The sequence below is a fragment of the Pimephales promelas genome, chromosome 8, assembly GCF_988280905.1.
Source record: "Pimephales promelas chromosome 8, fPimPro1.hap1.1, whole genome shotgun sequence".
NCBI classification, from domain to species: domain Eukaryota; kingdom Metazoa; phylum Chordata; class Actinopteri; order Cypriniformes; family Leuciscidae; genus Pimephales; species Pimephales promelas.
In genome coordinates, this window is record NC_142776.1 from 4554730 (window position 1) to 4571608 (window position 16879).

Genomic DNA, 16879 nt, shown 5'->3' on the forward strand with positions numbered 1-16879 from the left:
ACAGCAACAATACATTTTCTCATGAAAAATTAACTCATTAATTCAGAAAAACAGAGCAAAAACTTTTTTTTTCTCAAGAAAAACTAACTCATTAATTCAGAAAAACAGAGCAATTTTTTTTTCTCATGAAAAATTAACTCATTAATTCAGAAAAACAGAGCAAAAACTTTTTTTCTCACGAAAAATTAACTCATTAATTCAGAAAAACAGAGCAAAAACTTTTTTTCTCATGAAAAATGAACTCATTAATTCAGAAAAACAGAGCAAAAATTTTTTTCTCATGAAAAATTAACTCGTTAATTCAGAAAAACAGAGCAAAAAAATTTTTCTCATGAAAAAATAACTCATTAATTCAGAAAAAACAGAGCAAATTTTTTTTTCTCATGAAAAATTAACTCGTTAATTCAGAAAAACAGAGTAGATTTTTTTTCTTCGAGTGAATGCAATACGCCTCCGTACTAACTAGATGGTAAACTAGATTTGCATTTCCCAAAGGAAACACCTGTGCTTACAAGGAGGCACGATAATATTGTAAAAGTTTTAGGAAAGCGGTTTGGCTTTAGTTCTACGTAAATGAAATGTCGCATCAACAAGTGTATATGTCAGGGTTATGTCTTTTGTTTGTGTTTGACTTTGAATTGGTTTTCAGTATTCCTCATTGTTTCTATAGTTTCTCGTGGATTACTTAGTGTTTGCAGCTCATGTAAATGTATTTAATTGGTTTGTTTCAATGTATTTAAGCTGTGTTGATGTCAGTGTCTGTTATTCAGCTTGTGTCTTGTTTAATAAACTATATCACTGCTGCAATTAGATCATGTTCCCCTTAGAATTTCAACTGGCTGTTACAATGATTAATATTTCATATGAAGTGGAGTGGGAACCCTAAAATAGCTAAACAACATTTGGCTAAAATAAAACAGATCTATATGAATATACCACAACATTTTCATGACCATGTTACTACACAATCAAGACAGATTGAATTCTGAAGAACTTTGAAAGCGATTTAACTTTATTTTGATGGTTCCTTCTGTTGGTATTGCACCCACATGTCGTAGAGTAGAGTATTAGTAGACTGTTAGGGTTAGAATAAGTTGACATACTTGCAAAGTTACAGTCAGTATGATGTCTTTTGGAGGAGCATCACGTTAGCGGATATTAAGCAAACAGTCTACTAATACTCTAATGAGAGTTAGTTGACATGTAAGTGCAAAATTACTTAGTTACCAGAATGTTCAAAAGGAACCATTAAAATGAAGTGTTACTCCTTTACTTGATTAATGCCATTCATTAGATTGGTGTCTTGATTACCTCAGAGAGCCCAGGTCTTCTCCATCATGTGGAAATCAATGCATGCATGGAGCAGCTAATGACGTAGTAAAAGTGACTTCTGTCCCTCCCTCCATCTTTCTCTCTCTCTCTAGATAGAAAACAGTTTTACTGCCATGATAAACAAGGTTTTTACATCGTAAAAGCATTAAAAAAAATATCACCCAAATGTGCAAACTCTCTGTCTGCAGCCTTTCAGGAATCCGCAGAGCTGGAATATCCCCATTGACGTTTAATAACAGCATATAGATTGATAGATAAATTATGTAACTGTTCGGCATGGACGCGTATCGATTTCTCCCTGTGTTCCAGGGTTTTCTCCAGGTGATTTGTCACACAGCTGTGTGTTTGTGTCTTCAATGAGAGCTAATGTGGTTTGGGAGGGGAGACCGAATTCAGGTCCAACACAATCGACGTTTGTCGCAAGACAATAGAAAGAGTGAGAAAGAAAGAAAGAGAGAGAGAAAGCTGAATAAATATCTGCAGGGTAAATATGCTTGTTTGCTGGTCCATATGAGATTCATAATGTGTACAATCAATAATTCATAAATGGCAAGTTGAATTATAAGTGGCGCTAATTTTCCCTTAATTTCTTTTTTTTTATTTAGGCCTATTTATTTATTTCTATGCTTGTGTATCTTTCAGCTAGTCAATTATATATATATATATATATATATATATATATATATATATATATATAAAATTTGGAACGTTTTACTTTACACCTGTAAAATACACCTGTAGTAATTAAGATGAATTTACAGTGTAACTGTCTGTAATTATAGTTGCAAGTTTAAGGGATCAATCTGTAAACTTTGGATAAATAAACCAGGATAAATAATTTATATATTTTATATTTATTTATTTTATAAATGCATAAAATGTAACCGGTCATTAAAAACTAAAAAGACTAAATTGATCCCAAATGTAAGATGGTTGTATCATAATATTAGAATAAGTACCCATTAGTTCTATAATACTTACAGTATACATATATATATATATATATATATATATTTATATATATATACACACACACACACTGTTCACGTCTGCCCAGCCAGAGACTGTTCACATCACGTCTGCTGAGCCAGAGACTGTTCAGATGGATAGATGGATTGACAGATATAGATAGATAGAAGGATAGATGGGTGGATGAATGGATGGATGGATGGAAGGAAGGAAGGAAGGAAGGAAGGGCAGATGGATAGATATAGATGGATGGATGGATGGATGGATGGATGGAAGGAAGGAAGGAAGGACAGATAGATATGGATGGATGGATGGATGGATGGAAGGAAGGGCTGATAGATATGGATGGATGGACGGATGGAAGGAAGGAAGGACGGGCAGATAGATAGATATAGAAGGATGGACGGACGGATGGATGGAAGGAAGGAAGGAAGGAAGGACGGGCAGATAGATAGATATAGATAGATGGATGGATGGATGGAGGGAAGGACAGATGGATATGGATGGATGGATGGACAGATGGATGGATGGATGGATGGAAGGACGGGCAGATAGATATAGATGGATGGATGGAAGGACGGGCAGATAGATATAGATGGATGGATGGATGGATAGCAAGTATTTAATTCTAATTAAAGGTTATGTAGTTCCACTTACCATCGTAAACCAGTTTTTGCTCTTTTATCTTTTACATATTTCTCACTGCCTTAAAGTTAATTCCAGAGGTTGGAGGAAAAAAAAAGGAGACGGGAGTGTAAATTGGAGTGTCTCTTCCTCCCCGCGGGGCTCCTGTTCGTTGGGTTGGTTTGGACAGATATGCAGCAGCTGCAGGGGAATGATAGTGTGGTTAGCCGTCGCAGCCCAGTGCAATAATCCCAGTCCTGGCTGAACCAGAGAAAGAGAGCTGTGCTCTAACAGTGGGGCTTCAGCCATACCTCAAGTATCATCCTGAACAGCTGTTCTCAGGCCTGTAGGTGAGACAGGGCAAGTGGAGGAGCCATGGGACACTTAAGAGGCGTCTTCAGCTGACTCACTGACTGGCCTGCGAGAGCAGATGAGGGAAGAGATGAGATTACCGGTGTATCAGATGCGTGTTGTGTCAAAGACCATGGCTGTGTGGTTAGATGATGATGACTGAATTAATGAATGGCCTTATGTGCATTTACTTGTTAGTTGCAGTTTGTTAGGAATGAAAATACACAGGAAAGGAATGATTATTACACTCTCAGAAAAAAAAGGTACAAAAGCTGTCACAGGGGCTGTACCTTTTCAAAAGGTAAACTTTTGTATCCAAAGGCCACATATTGGTACCTTAGTGGTACATATTAGCACCTAAAATGTACATATTGACACCTAAAATTGACATATTACCACCTAAAATGAACATAATAGCTCATGAAATGGACATATTAACACCTAAAATGTACTACACCTAAAATGGACATATTAGGTCGTGAAATGTACCACACCTAAAATGGACATATAGCACCTAAAATGTCCATACTAACATATTTTCACATAAAATGTACATATTAGCACCTAAAAGTTGCTAGTTTACCTTTAAGTTTACCTAAAAGTTTACCTTTTGAAAAGGTACAGCCCCAGTGACAGCTTTTGTACTTTTTTTTCTGAGAGTGTAGAGGCTAACATCAGGCTAGTAAAATATCCTTTTATTTCTAAATTATGACTATTTTTGATCTAAAAAACATACTAACATTATAAAGGCAACCCAGGAAACATTATAAAATAATATGACACTCCCCATTTCAGGGGACCTTTACCCATTTCAGATAACGGAGTACCAATTCAGCACATTGAAATGATTTCTGAAAGATCATGTGACTGGAATTCAATGCCAGCTGTGCCAAAGGTTTACAGTTGCTTCGAATCTTAGAAAACTATAACATTCAATCTGAGAGCCTAATTTACTTTAATTCACCCTACAAACAAATTCAACTCGTTGTCTCATTGCTTGTTTAGTGTGGCCGCAGCTTGTCAAATCCATTGTTCGTTTTACTCCTTACAGCTGGTGCCATTTATCTTTTTGTCATTTCCTTTAGAGTGTTTCTTTTCTGATTGTTTGCTTTAATGTATTCTGGTCGTGGAGAACGTCACAATGGCTAAACTGAAAATGCAGTCACTCTCTCTAGGATCGTCTATTTCAAAAACAAGCATGTGCTCAATTAATCATAGTCTCAGTTGAATAAAAAAATCCTTCACATCATTCCCTAACGCACAAACACACAGACATCATTCTGGCCGCATCCAATCCCTGGACTCTCAGACTCCTTTCCACAGTCTTTTTATGATTTTGTTGTTTTGTTTACCATCGAGTCGAGTCCACAGCCGAATCTCTCTTAGAATATATAATTGAATTACTCTGGGGTGCCACTTTGTTTATTAGACGCAGTTGCGTCTTGTTTTTAGACGCAGATGAGCTCCATGTGGCATTGACTGGCCCATTCCAGAGCGTTGTTTCATCAGATTAAATAAAGATTACAAAACTGTGGAGCAGATGATGATGATGGCTCTGGGGTATCTTGTGGAGATATGAGGGGAGATAAAACAATCAAACCCACCTCGGTAGCAAACTGACCCCCAGCGCTCCCGAATCAAGGCCCCTGCCCCGGAGGCACTATTATTTTTATATCAAAGTGTTTGAACGAAGAGTCGTTTTTCCGTAACTTCTAAATTAGAACGTTCATGCAAAATTGATAGCCGTTTATTTAATACAGCCACTCTGTTGTGCACTAACTTTGAAGTATACACTTTAGACAACTGATGAGCTTAGACAACGAAGGGTTTTTTTTTTTTGTCCGTCCAAATGTGAAAGTGTCTCATCTCTGGAATGGGTTATGCCATAGTGATGGCTCTTTGTGGTTTTCAGTGTCTGCCATACAGCAAAATGGGGGTCAGGGGAGAAATAGGCCTATTAATATTTCACGATGAAAGAGCTTCATCCCGGTCTATTTCAGCCAGTAGCCACAAGTAGCCTACTTCCTTCGGCTCTGCTCCCATTTATCAATTAGTGGACCTCTTTTTTTTTTTTTTTTTTTTTTTTCCTTTTTTCTTCCAGGGGCATAACATTAAACCTAAAAGGAGCTTATCTCATCTGTGACAAAGTGTTTTCCTTCTATGGCTGTAGCTAGAAAGAACCTTTAATGTTAAGTGACACATTTGAACATGGGGAATGGGGCCTTACTGTCAATTTATATCCTATATGTCAATGTTTTATGATTTAAATAAGCAAGAGTGACCTCACATTCACACGGCTAATATCACGGATTATTCATGAAAATGCCATTAGATTGAGTTATTTTATTTTAATGCAACATCCCTGATTTTATTAATTTCATAAAATAGTAATATATATATTACTATTTTATGAAATTAATAAAATCAGGGATGTTGCATATATACAGTATATATATATATATATATTATGGGGGGCCAAACAGGAAATAATGAAATGTAATCCCGAATATATAGTTAAAACTCCAAATATATAAATGTAATCCTGAATATATAGTTATAACTCCGAATATATAAATGCAATCCTGAATATATAGTTATAACTCTGAATATATAAATGTAATCCTGAATATATAGTTATAACTCTAAATATATAAATGTAAATCTGAATATATAAATGTAAATCCTGAATATATAGTTATAACTCTGAATATTTAAATGTGAATCCTGAATATATGAATGTAAATCCCGAATATATAGTTATAACTCTGAATATATAAATGTAAATCTGAATATATATATATATACACACACACACACACACACACTCTAAAAAATGCTGGGTTGTTTTAACCCAATTTTGGGTAAAATATGGACAAACCCAGCCATTGGGTAAAAAATGTCATTATATAATAATCATAATATATTTACATTATGAAATATGATGTATATTATTCCTTACATAATGTTCACACAGAGCAGAGGGGGGTTCAATCATCCTGAAAGGGTTTATTTTGTGAAAACAACTGTCTGGATTCACATTGCCATGCCTTAATACACTGTTATTATACATAAGTACTGTAGTTAGAATAATTAACTATGTACTTAGTATAAGGTTAGGATTAGGGTTATGGTTTAGAGTAAGTTAAATGTAATTATGCATAATGTATTGTTATTACAATAGTAATTGCATGTAATGTGCAACAATGACTGTAAAATAAAGTGTTAGCGGTTTTGGTTTAGGGTTAGTTACTTGTAATTATGCATAATTTACTGTTATGAGCCTACTATAATACGTATCTTGTGTAACTGTCACCTTACAATAAAGTTCTGTACAATGTACAACATAATCGACTGGCAAAAAGATAATATTTACAACGATATTAACAGTGTATTTGTCTGATTTCAATTTTAATAAAATTAATAGGCCAATACACTGCATGGTGCCAAAATGAATACATATTAGCCACGTTTATATAAATATATTTGATATTTCAAATGTTCTGGAAATACATTTTAAGATAATAACCTTAAATTGGTTAATTGAGTTTTTGTCTCACAATTTTGAATTTTGACCTTCAATCACAGCCAGGAGTGTAGTCAGATGATCAACTCAGGCAGAGCATTCAGAGTCACTACAATCACACACAAGGACACTTTTTAAGGCGCTTAGCGCAGAAGCATCATGCTAATCCGTCCTCTTGCCAAATTAAACAGAGATCTTAATAAGACAACGCTAGTTGCACAAAAAAATTATTTAAAGTTACCTAAGTAAACATGTTTAGAGTTTCTGTGAGTTTAAGCTCAGGGGAGATCTGTGGCTGTAGAGTCACGCGCTTCAGGCTTAAGGAGAGAACTGACAGGTCATGTAACAGGCTTAGTGAAGAAAATGAGGAGAGTGGAAATAATTGAAACAGCTATACTTTGTCTAAGTGGGGCACAATTATACAATAAAGGATATAACACTCATTTATAAAGTATTCAAACCAATATGTCAGTGAATCATTTCCACTTTCACAGAGATTATTCAATGAACTGATTCACGAACCAAAATCCTCACTCACGGTTCTTATTACATGTTACAGTAAAGCCAGATTCACACAAATCCTTTTGATCACTTTGTAAGTATTATACATAAATAAAAATGTGTTTTCTTTTGAAATATCAGTTTTAAAACTTCAACTAAAAGCTGATTTCTATTTAGTTTAACTTGATGTTCCAAGCTAACTAAAACTATATATATATATATATATATATATATATATATATTAGTGTCATTGAGATCATTTTTAATATTATTTTAAAGTTTGTATTTGTACTTTTTTCAGTTTTCATTTTAATTTAAGTTAAAGTTTTAGTTTTTGTGTGTGTGTATATATATATATATATATATATATATATATATATATATGCCAGGCACAATAGATTTTAAAAGAGGGAGAATTAATGATCCAGCTCATTAAACAAGAGAACATAAATTGTGTGAGATGAAGAGAAACAAAGTAGAAAGAGCAATACCAAAAGTGCTGTACTTTTGACAGCAAACCTTTCCGTGAAAAAAAGTGTGTTATTTTTTTTTTTCTTTCTGGTTTTTACCACTGCCATGTCATTGGAGCCTGAAATTCAATTTCATTCCAGATTCAACAAAGGAAATATTTGGTTGGACACACCAATCATTTAACAATCAGTATTGTCAGAGGGGATATTTGAGTGTGTGTGTTCAGGACAGGCAGAGCATGACTGCATCTATCTGAAATAGAATGAATTTTTTCAATCAGTACAAAGCTTTCACAATTTCCACCTGTTTTTTGTTTTTTTGTTGTTTTGTAAATGACATCAGAGCAAGCTTTGCTGCCATTAACTTCAATCAACACTCAAAGCCTTGCAAAGTCTAATAATAGTGTCATTTTACAAATATTTTCAACTCATGCTGTCCTGTGGAGTCAGAGTTGTGAAGAAATTTTTAGACCACTGAGATGTGCTGTGTGATGTTAGCCCCAAGGGAATTGTTTAAATATCCAAGGGGATAGTTGTCATCCTTTAACTTCATGCAGTGAATATAAAGTCAAACTTTAAGGGATACACCAGGCAAGTAGCAGAAGGTACTTCAATACCTTCTACACATAATCAGGTAATCACAGGCCTGAATAACACAGTCTTTGTTGTTTCGCAATCATCATTTCAAAAGATCCGTCACTTCCATCTTCTTTTAGACTTGTCTCTCATTGGCTATTGTGGAATGACTGACATTATCATTACGATTTAAAATCCTAAGTTTAAAGGTAGACACACACTACTCAGCCCATTCTCACCCCAAGGGGTCATATACTGTCGCTTTTACCAATGCGTAGACATCAAACGCACATGGCACCCTTTAGCGTCAATATAACACGCTTCGGTTATGGGTAGGTTTAGGTCTGGGGTAGTGTTAGGGTTAGACCACTAGGAGGCGCCTTCTGGCCCATATATATATCTGCGTCTCATATTGACGCTAAAGGGTGCCATGTGCGTTGGATGTATCAGTTGTCAGTATATGACGCCCTAGGATGAGAATGCGTCGTACTACTACACTCTAAAAAATGCTGGGTTGTTTTAACCCAACTTTGGGTCAAATATGGACTAACCCAGCCATTTTTAACCCAACATTTCAGGTTTGTCCATATTTGACCCAAAATTGGGTTAAAACAACCCAGCATTTTTTAGAGTGTAGATAATCAAGCTGATTTTGGACCCAATTCTCCCCTTCTGAAGATCCTAAAGTCCTGAAAATCTTCTCAGAGGTGTGTGAGCGATTGTATCTGCACGGGTCCGTATTAATAATATTATTATTACTATTATTATTATGAAATACAAATCATATTTTGTTTATTACACTGTGCAAACATTATACACTCATTGCAAATCATGGCTGCAAAAAAAAAAAATACATTTAAAAATTCACGATCTGTTCTAGTATTTGACTTTTCTGCTGAAAATGAAAAATGAAAATGGTATTTTTAAGCTTCAGCAGGGAGTAATAATCCTTTGATGGACTCACAAATTAAAAATAATATGAGACATGGAGCTCATTTCACTAGCTTCTCCATATCATATCCATATCTGCCTGCCTTCATTCCACTATTATTTTAATCCCAGTAGGGTTCTTATTTATTTATTTATTTTATCCTTGTTCATCTAGCATCATTAAGATGAGTTTCAGTATCAACTTTACAGCTTTGCATTTATTAACAGATTTATCTTTCAATGGCCAGAGCCGCAGGCCAATTCGACCGGATCTTTTTTAAGTGTTTGCACACAATTTTTCAAAACTATTGAACCATTCTATGTATACAACTTTAGAGACATTTAGAAATCATTTCAGGCTCATAGAAAATAGTAATAATGAAATGAATTGGCTGCTTTCACTGTTTTTCTAATAGCTGAAATGAAGTCCATAAACACACACACACTTTGAACACCTGAACCACAACCTAAAAAAAAAAAAAAAAGTCAGTAAAAAAAAAAAAATCTTAAAAAAAAAAAATCTGTAAAAAAAAAAAAAAAAAAAAAAAAAAATCTAACATTGAGATTAAAGTCGAAATGTTTCGAGATTAAAGTCGGAATTTTTCGAGATTAAAGTCAAAATGTTTCGAGATTAAAGTCGAAACATTGTGCATTCATAACAGTGCGCGTCCACTGGCTCAGAGCGCGCGCGTGTGTGTGTGAAGTCGAACTGCCATGGATAAACACAAAATAGTAGCTTTTACTTTTATCTGGGCTTTCAACAAAATTCTACACACGTCACACCTGCTAGTGTGTTTCTGAGGTGTTTTTGTGCTGGATGGAGAAATCCAGCTTTATGAATGAATGAATGAATAGGGCATTTATATAGCGCTTTCATATATGCCTACACTCAAAGCGCTTTACAATCATATCAGAGAATCTCTCCTCAACCACAAGTGGTTATTAAATCTTAGGAAATCACAGGATCCGGCCAAATGATTGGATACAGAATGATGCACTTAAAATGTATCCAGAGCGAATTTACGGTGAAGAGGGAGGCCGAACAGTTACTGTTGTGTTCTCGACCCAGATAGTGTTGACTAGACGATCGCGAAAACACCTCAGAAACACTGCCACTAGCACGTGTGACGTGTGTAGAATTTTGTTGAAAGCCCAGATAAAAGTAAAAAGCTACTATTTTGTGTTCATCCATGGCAGTTCGACTTCACACACACACACGCGCGCGCGCACGCTCTGAGCCAGTGGACGCGCACTGTTATGAATGCACAATGTTTCGACTTTAATCTCGAAACATTGACTTTAATCTCGAAACATTTCCACTTTAATCTCGAAACATTTCGACTTTAATCTCGAAAAATTCCGATTTTAATCTCGAAAAATTCCGACTTTAATCTCGAAACATTTCGACTTTAATCTCGAAAAATTCCGACTTTAATCTCGAAACATTTCGACTTTAATCTCGAAAAATTCCGACTTTAATCTCGAAACATTCCGACTTTAATCTCGAAAAATTTCGACTTTAATCTCGAAAAATTTCGACTTTAATCTCGAAAAATTTCGACTTTAATCTCGAAAAATTTCGACTTTAATCTCGAAAAATTTCGACTTTAATCTCGAAAAATTTCGACTTTAATCTCGAAATGCTAGATTTTTTTTTTTTTACAGATTTTTTTTTTACAGATTTTTTTTTTTTTTTTTTTAGGTTGCGGTTCAGGGCTTTCGTACACACTGGACCTGAGCAGTAGCCATGAGAATAAGAGGTCTACTTCATCGTGAGCTAATCTTAGCCGGGTCTGGAAACATGACATTTCCTCTCAGTCTCTTAATGAGAAGAGCAAATGTCTGCTTGAGTTCACCTTTGCCAGCAAAGTGTTAATCATGAATTGATCCGATCTGTGTTCTTTTGTAATTTGTGACTATCTGCTTCCTATAGGAGTATAATGATGATTAGTTAAAACATCATTACACAACAAAGCTCGATATTTAAGATTGTCACATGAACTAAGATTTGATCGTTTCATCCTGCATGTCATTTACAGATCAGATGTGATTTTAATCAATCAATGAAACAGCAGTTCGCCTTATGTGGTCAAAGAACAACATGGAGAAAAAACATAATATATGCTCACTGTTGCTGAATTTCAAGAGCTATATATATATATAAATAAACATAATTCAGTATCTCCCAATAGTAAATAATACCATACATTTTAAATTTTAATAATGTTGAACAATTTTTACTGTACTTTTGTTCAAATGAATGCAGTCTCAAGACTTTTTCAGTCTCATGACATAAAAAAAGCCCAATCTTTTAAATAGTGTAAATGCAACTCACAATCCACGTGGACTAGACCTGACCTTAATTAAACTTAAAATGATGCGAGTCATAGGCGTAGAGTCTTTTTTTTTTAGTTTGTTGCTCTTAACTTTGCAGTGGTCACTATTTTTTTTAATATATTTTTTTTTAAGGGAGGGGGGGGGCTGATATGCCTACGCTACCTCACGACCAATTCGTACGAATTCGACGCATGATTCAAAAGTGTCTAATTCGTATTAATTTGTGCGACCTCACTCGTACGAATTCGTACGATTTGTCTAAACCCACGTGATGGTTAGGTTTAGGGGCGGGGTAAGGGGTAGGTCATTCGTACCAATTCATGCGAATTGGCCAATTCGTAAAATATGTACAATTTAGCAAAATCGGCCAAGTCGTAAAATATGTACAATTTAGCAAAATCGTGCTAATTCGTATGAGTGAGGTCGTATGAATTGTTACGATGGATATGCTGGGTTGGATATGCTGTGTGAAGTGTTAACAAGTGTTAACTTGTGTGTCAAATTGATAATTATCCCCTCGAATAAATAGTGGAGAGGCAAAAAAGCATTCACAACAGTGACGGTGCATTTATTCCATTTAGGTTTTATCCGCCACTCTGTTGATATCGCAGGATTACTACATTGATTTTTTTTTCTATGCAGGTAAAAGCGTTGTTGAAGTCCTCAGAGAGCTTGTGTTATTGTAAGTCCTACATGAGAGGCACACACACTCATGGCCATGAACTAGTTCTTTATACACCGCACACTTTTTTTGCTATTATATACACTTCACAAAACAATTCAGTAACATAGTTCTTACAAAAGCGGTCGGTTTTGACATGTGACATTGGTAAAGTGACTTTAATTCTCATTAGAGGAACAAGTTCACTTAAGTCACTTTACATGGCTGACAGAACCAGAGGTCTTATGCAGTGCAATTACTTCTGGCAAATGTCATTTTGGTTCCTTCTTATAATGGTGAAATATATGGAAATGTATTAGAAATTCAACACTTATATAATTTAGTCAGTTTCATCCCACTAAGGGATTTCCTAAGATGGTTGTGTGTGTATTAAGGGACAATGAGCAGTCAGACAGTCATTATCACAAAATAAACCCCAGCAGGTTTATCAGGGCCCCGTGTATCATCATAAACAGGTTTATTATCCACCTTTTTCCTATACGCCCCATGGCGCTTTGTGCAAATGATAGGACTAACTTCTGTCAAGCTGTAAATATTCATTGAAAGACTCACTATTAAAGCAATACACATTCAAAAAAATACATGACGTGATGTTACTGAACTCATCCTTAAACCACTGAACATTAAAAGGAAATGTACAATTACATCAGACCATAAATAACTCAACTTGTGATTGTTTTTGCAGAAATATGAATTTGTTAAATATCTCACTGAACTGTAAAAATAAATAAATATTTTAACTGAAACTGGGCTGTGCTTTTAGTTCCCAGCATGCTTTGCATATGGTCGAATTAAGAGAGAATAAATGTTAAAATTAAGTGTTACTTTATGTTATTTATTTTTTTTGGAGAAATTTAGAAAAGGGGAAGACTTGATGGTGTGTAATAGTGTTAAATGTTAAATTACATTGGAATTATTAAACCATTTAAATTACCATTGTGGAGAAGAGTGGAGCATTTTGTTTGGCTGTCGACTGATTTCATTATTTTCTATTGCATGAATGAAGGAGCATGTAAATCTTAGCATTCAAGATGCTAATATGAGCTTCTGCTAACAAATAGCTAACTAAATTATATCAATTTAATTAAATGTCACTGAATCAAATGAAATATAAATGGATGAATGAATATAATAAAATGCCTTTGAATCATGTCAGGAAGCCTTTAAAAAAAAATCACATTGAGACTACTTAAATTGGGTAATTTAAAATTACATAATTCCATTATGTTGAAGTTACATGAACAAATTATGTTTGTTTAACGTAATCCAGTTATGTGGAATCTGTTGACAAATTAAAATCTAATAAAGCCAACATATAATTTTTTGAGTGTGGAACCAGGATTTAACCACCAACCTTCCAGTTTGTAGACAATCTACATGAACCACTGAGCCTTTTTTTTTTTTTAAATTTATTTATTTTTTTTATCTTGGATGACATGGGGGTGAGTAAATTATCAGCAAAAGTTTTTTTAAAAAGTGAACTACTCCTTTAATATACATAGGATGCCACATCTAATGAGAATTTAGTGTTTTATAATGTGTGATAATGACCGACCGATTATACACTATCCAGCTTATTGCCTATAATAAATAATTGTATTGGGCTCATCAAACATATAAATGAATGGACATTAAAATAATAAACACAATATAATCCGCAAACTTCTGTGAATAAGAGGCCATCTATATTAGCACAGATAGCAGTTAGTAAACAAGATGCATGCGTTTGTCCTAAAATACTGCATGCAAATGTATTTTCTGTGTGTGTGTGTGAAACCCGCAAGAGATATACGGTCAAATCAAAAATCATTCGGGCACAATATTTTATATCGTTTTACTAGTCGGTGCAGGACACTTTAGTTCTACTGTGAAATATTATACCCAAAAATTCTATGTATACAAATTATTCAGACACTTTAACCTGACCATGTTTTGCATAAGTGTTTTTTTAATTGCTAATGCAACCTTTTTAACTGCACAAAATGAAGCATTGCTTGGCAATTGGTTGAGCTAAATTGGCTAAATTGGGTCTGAATACATTTGTTTGACTACATATATATACAGTATATATATAGAGAAAGACATAGTGAGAGACTGTAGCAAATGGCTCCAGATGTAGACTCGAGCTGAGAGAGATAAAAAGTGTGATGGGGTGAGAGAGGCGGATTTGAGGCACAGAGGGGGCTCAGGGATGGGCCCTTTAAAAGAGGCTTTGATGAATGAAGCTGAGTGATTTCTAAGGGACCAAGGTTGGCCCCTCCAGGGTAAAAGAGGTGCTGGGGCACAGTCACCTTGTAATCTGTTTCATATCTCCTCTTAGTTGTACTGCAAGTACACTACAGGCTTTTCTCTTTCTCAAGGTCTCGGAGCAGTTCCGTAAGCCCTGATATCCTCTCTCTCGCTCTCGCTCTCTCTCCGTCCCCATCTTTTCTTTGTCTTCTACCTTCCTCTGAGAGAAGGAGCAACGTCACGCTGTAAAAAGAGAGCATCTGTCCTTCTGTGTCATCTAAAATGAGCAAGGGATCAAAATCACAAAGATGCCTTGCATAAAAAGACAAAAGATGGATTTTTTTTTTTTTTTACGGCGTGTGTGATGAGTTGCTCAAAAGGAAAGCATTATCTTGTCAAATAGAGGATCGCAAGATATCATTGAAATGTCTTAGGCACTGTAAAAAATATTTTCAAGATTTGTTATCACAACATATTTTCTTTTGTCAAATCAACTTTATAATAATTTATTTAGTTGAGATAACTTATTATTTCGAGTTTCTGATGATTAAATTAATCTCCTTCATTGTATTAACTCACTTTTTCCAGTTCAATCCACTTAAAATTAAGGCAACCCAGGTTACTTACTTTAAGTTAAACCAACAATATTTTTGTACAGTGTAGTAATCACAACATTTTTTCTTTTGTCAAATCAACTTAAATAATTTATTTAGTCCAGATAACATATAATTTTGAGTTTTTGATGGTTAAATCATTCTCCTTCATTGTATTAACTCACTTTTTCCACTTCAATGAACTTAAAAGTTTTAAGGCAACCAGGTTACTTAAAGCTATATATAAATATGCACTTTTAAAAGAAGATGAAGAAACAAATGCAATTTCTCGTTCTGAATTCGCTCGACAGATTCGTGCTTTCTATCGGACCCGAGTGATCTGACTTTATTGATCTGTTTGGTCAGCTGATTGGTGTTATGTGAACAGTGACTATAGCGCTCCTGACCTCTGACCTGTCGGCCCCATGTCGATTTATCCTCTGCACTGGCTATTATTTTCAAGCTTCCCTCTTTAGTCGATAGTGATGTTGATTTTGAAACACATCATAGAACAGTGCAATCTCCAGCACAATCACCTTTCGTGTTAAGAAAGTCCATTATTTCTGATTTACAGCTGGAGGTCACAACCTCTGTGGCATGTCCGCCTTCGCAGAACTGACCCGTATGATCACTTAACCCTTCTTTCGGCAATTTCCTTTCTTGTTTCCAGAGTGCACAGTGTTTTAATCTTAAAATCAATGCGTTTTTGCATAATTTCCTCCTTGAGTCAGTCAGGCTTCACACTTGGGGCGTCTTAACTTCAGAAAATAGGGTGAAATGTTTTATTGCATTTCTTTAAGCAAATAAACACAGGCCGTTGATAGTACGACTCACGATTTGCTCTATGAATATTTAGCTGGCAAAAATTTGCGGTCTCGTAATTTGTAGTGCGTTATTGTGAACGAAAGTCCGTGCATTTCTGAGAGAGAGAGAGAGTTCGCAGTCAAAGGTCTGGAGCTCAACTTCACTTCATTAATGCAAAACACCGCAATATGAGAGCAGATTTACATACTGTCGACCGAAAAGCAAAACAACAATGATGAACTGCTATTTCCTCTAAGGATGGGCCGCTTTGATGCCTCTGTAAAGGAAGAAAGCGAGTCTTTTTGTGCCTGGAGGTGGGGTGATGAATACTCGATGAGCCAACAGGTGCCATGTACATGGTTTGAACTGCTGAAAAAGGAAAAGTTGCGCTTTAAAGTGACGGCTCCTTTGATTTCTCGCTGCGACATGCCGCTCTGTTGACTATCCGCTATTGTTGTTCATTTCCTGGGACTGAGCAATCAGAGATTGATTGTTTTCTTGATTTCAACACCGCTAATGAGCAAATGAAATGAACAACTGTCTTCTCGGATATTAAGCCCATTCTTTTAAATACAGACACTGTTAAATGATTAGCTATATTACAAGTCTTTTTTCTAATTGCAATTTGCTTAGGAAGGAATGCAATGAATATCTGTAAGGCTGCTGTCATTGTTTGCAATCAGTTTTGCAATTTAGTTTTTAATGACATTTGCGTTCATTGCGTTTTCTTATTGTTTGAGGCGTTTAACTTAAAGAATCATTAGGGTTGTGAATATTTCTCAGGGAAGGTTTATTCTCGGAAGTCATTTTCTGTTTAGATGCAAACCTTGAAGTCTTGGCAACAAAATAACATTTCACGAGTTCACGCTTGCATATAATTAGAGTGGATAAGTGCGTATTTGGCGTGCTGGCTGGGGGAGCTCGGACCCAGAGTATGTGAGTGTTTAGGACTGGAAGG

At 35.2% G+C, this 16879-nt stretch overlaps 1 long non-coding RNA gene across 2 annotated transcripts in view; it reads right to left on the reverse strand.

Moving 5' to 3' along the window:
* Positions 1 to 2921: 2921 nt before the first annotated feature.
* The window catches only part of LOC120491348 (uncharacterized), a 67631-nt gene continuing 53673 nt past the window's right edge, over positions 2922 to 16879 (reverse strand). For both annotated transcript variants that reach the window (XR_016169599.1, XR_016169600.1), the window contains exons 3-4: positions 3237 to 3343; positions 2922 to 3126 (exon numbers count right to left, since the gene is read on the reverse strand). This is a non-coding gene — a long non-coding RNA (uncharacterized LOC120491348). The remainder of the gene's footprint in view (positions 3127 to 3236; positions 3344 to 16879) is intronic.